The following is a 3848-nucleotide window of genomic DNA, read 5'->3' as shown; positions in this document are numbered from 1 at the left end:
GAGATTGTTGGTGCGGGAAATATCTGACGATCAAACACGAATTTTGATAATGGAAAAGGATTCAAAGTTAAGATTATTTGTGATCTAATGTGCTGAATGAGCTTGTAGGAAAAGTACTAAGGTATCTTAGGCAAAAGTCCTAGCTGCGGTTAGGCAGGCAGGAAAACCCTAGGGGGTGGTAACCCTAGGCAAAAAGCCTTAGCAAGTCGAGGTCTTCGGGCAAAAGTCCTAGAGTCGGATACTCTAGGTGGAATGTCTTAGTGTCGCGAACCAGGTGGAAAGTCTGGACAGATCATGGAGCGGACGTCCAGTGGAAAGATTTGAAGACTCGAGCGTTGAGCAATAGTCCAATCGATCTGGAGGACCGGGCTGGCAACAGGTATACTCTCTTGAGTGGAGTAGGTGAGGACGCTTTCCCCGCTGAGGGAACAGTAAGCGTTGGTTCGACCTAGAGTTTTCAGTTTGAAATCCAAAGTCAGAACCGGATAGCCCGGTGATTGTCAAACTTTTATATTCATGTTTTTATGTGCTAACTTTGTGTTGCAGAGTATTTTTGGGACTAACATATCTTGCAGGGACAATGGAGCAAGCTTTTCCTCGAATGAATAGTACCCGAGGTGCCCTCCATGAAGTTTGGAGACGCCTCGGGTGCAAAGGCAGAGGAGAGTACGCAGCAAAGCTAGAGGTGCCCTCATGGAGTGCTGTGGTGTCTTGGATGGCGTTGAAGGCGCCCTCAAGTGGATAGACGAAGATTGTTTCAGAGCTGATCCACATTGCGGATCCGGCGGTGATGGAGGCACCCTCAAGGGGCTTGAAGGCACCCTCAACAACCTTTATAAGGCAGTCTCAACTAGCAGCTTGATCAATCTTTGATTGAGAAATCTTTCTTCAACGCACTACTAACGAGACGATCCGATTGAGCTACAACAAGACACCGACGACCAAGATCTTCAGTTTTTCAATTCTCTTGTGTTGGTATAGTCTTTCAGTACAATTAAATTGTAATAATCTCTTGTACTATTTTATGATTATAGTTGTTGCCCAAAGTAAACACTCAACGAGCGTGTGCTTTGGAGTAGGAGTCGCCTAAGGCTCCGAACCAAGTAAAAACACATGGGTCTTTCTGTGTTGTATTTTATATTTCCGCTGCATTTACTCGTTGATTCTCCGAAATGAAAGTGAAAGGCGCGTCTCAATCCAACACTACGCTCATACTGATTGCCCAACGCTAAAAAAATAACATAGTTACAAGTCTCAAAAATGGGATAAAGATAATTGACTAAGTGATGAAACCTTGGTCCGCACATATGATAATTCATCTGCCAGCTTTGTGGGTGTGAATTTGCTAAGCTAGTCTTTAGCCTCTATCCAATCTTCCATTAAGAGACCACCTAATAATATCGGGAGGGTAGAAGGAAGAAGAGATGTCAGATAAAAGGAAGTTTGGGCAGAAGGCAAAGAAAAAAATGATTGATGATTGGGGAGGATCCTTCGGAGTAGCAAAGGTGTAGGATTGTTGCACTAGAGGGGGCGGAGGGGGAATAACGGTCGTTTTAAAATAAAACTTGGATATAGGCAGTGGAAAAGAGGAAAACAAACAACGCAAATACCAAGAGCTACTTGGTTCGGAGCCTGTGGCGACTCTTACTCTAAGGCCCGCATGTGAGAGTGATTTTGATGAGAAATCACTAATCGATCGAAGGTTACAAATGATTTACAGTTGAAGTACAAGTAACTTTGAAATACAACAATATAGACGACTTGGAGAGTTGAATCCTTAGTGCAATCGTCGTCGGGGAAGCTTTCGAGCATTGAGGAAGCATTTTTTGAGCAGCTCGAAGAAGCAGAACTTGTTCGAAATGTTGTTGTTGAGCTCCTGGTCGAAGCCTGCTTTTATAGGCTATTCCGGGTGCCTGGAACCCCTTCGGGGCACCTGGACCATGTGGCTCGGTCAATCGACGCGCTCCATATCAGCTTGTAGATAGTTTTTAGGTTCTAGGCACTTGGACCGACTCTGGACGCCCGGACCCGCTTGTTGGCGCAGTGGGGCCGGTAAGAGGGGAGGGGTGAATTGCCTGCAAAAAGAAAATACCCTCCTCGTGCTTTCAACTCTAAAACAACAACAATAATAAAATAAAATAATAGAAAAGAAGAGACAAGAAGTTTAACTTGGTTACAACGTAGGTGGTTGTTAATCCAAGACAGTTGAAAAGCTCCACTAGAAATGTCTCATTCACTATAGGTGGAGAAGCCTTTTACACACTAAGAAAGCTCTAAGAGTTGCTAGGAATTGAGTACTGAGTTGATTGAATAATTTCTTAGTTCCATGGGCCTTTATATAGCTCTTGGAAATCCTATCTCGAGTCTTGAGGGCATCTCCAAAGGGGTTGAGGACGCCTCCAAGGGGATAAGCGGATAAAACTTTATCCGCTCATAAATGTTCTGTTTGACCCAATTGAGGGCACCTCCAAGGGAATTGAGGGTGCCTCCAAGGGCATTGAGGGCGCCCTCAATGGTGTTGAGGGTGCCCTCACTCTGGTGAGGGCGGAGGCGCCTCAACAGTTGTTGAGGGTGCCTCCAGCTACTTTTCCAGCACTTCTTCATCTTCTCTTTAGCTTCCGAAGTCCCGATATCTTGGGTGATTATGGCCAACCGAAATAGGGCTCACTCAAACCCAATTTTTGGTCTTCTCCTCGAGTAGGCTTCCACCCCGGCTTCTCGTCCCTCGAATGTTATGCACGTTCTTCTCGTCCACCGGTGTACTCTTCCGCAACTCTTTCATCCTTCGGATGCACCGAGCCCATCAGCTCTCCTCCCTGTCGTCCTTCTCGCTAGTTGCATCTTCCACTCAATTTCCTGCACTCCTAAGCTCCTGTAACGCTCCTAAGCTCCTGCACACTTAGACACAGGGATCAAAACCAAACAGGACTTAACCTAACTTGCTTGATCATATCAAAACAACCATGGGGTCCGACAATCTCCCCTTTTTGATGTGCATCAACCCAAGTTCAAGTTAGGGTAAAAAAATAGACAAGTAGCAATTTAAAGAAATTACTAAACTAACATTTTAAGCATAATGATTGCAATAATAGAATTTACAACACTAAGTAAACAAAAAAAAATTAATATTATCTTGTTCCAAAAAAAATTTTAAGTACCAATATTAACTCCCCTAAACTTGTTCCTATCTCTCCCCCTTTGATTACAACAAAATTAGGGTAGGATTTTTTTCAAAATAAATTCTAAGTTAACAAAGAACTCTAACCTTTAGGCAATTTAAAAAAAAATGTTAAAAAACTTGTTAAACCGTTATCTAATTTCTATTTTCATGCTTTATCAGTAAGTTAATTAAATATTTCAATATTTTGGCTTCCAGGCAGTGGCGAGACACTAGACCTTCTTGGTTATTGGAGCAACAACCATTTTCTTAGACAAAGCCTTATAAGAAAATTAACTGTTTAATTTTCTTGCTGAAAACGCTAAGTCTAATTCACAGTTTAGGTTAGTGATGTTTAAATTTCCTTTTTAGTTTGTCATAATTTCTCAAATTTAAAGCAGGGAATTTTGAACATGCAGAAAATTGTATTTGTTCCTTTAATATGTCATTTTCTCTTGTTAGTTTGTCGAGATTCTTTAATCGACAATCTGTTGCTAGAGTTTCTTTGCACTTACTATTCTTTGTTTTATTTTTAATTTCTAACTCACAAAAATGTTTCGATAATATAATTTTTAACTCGAAAAAACCTTTCGGTAGTAGTTTAACTGAATTAAGCAATTGGTCAGGAGTTGGAGATCGTACCTGACTTACCTTGTCGACTTTTGATACTCCCCCTATTGAGCTGCTTTCT

The sequence above is a fragment of the Zingiber officinale genome, chromosome 11B (genome assembly GCF_018446385.1).
Source record: "Zingiber officinale cultivar Zhangliang chromosome 11B, Zo_v1.1, whole genome shotgun sequence".
Classification (NCBI taxonomy): domain Eukaryota; kingdom Viridiplantae; phylum Streptophyta; class Magnoliopsida; order Zingiberales; family Zingiberaceae; genus Zingiber; species Zingiber officinale.
This window is presented reverse-complemented; position numbering follows the sequence as displayed.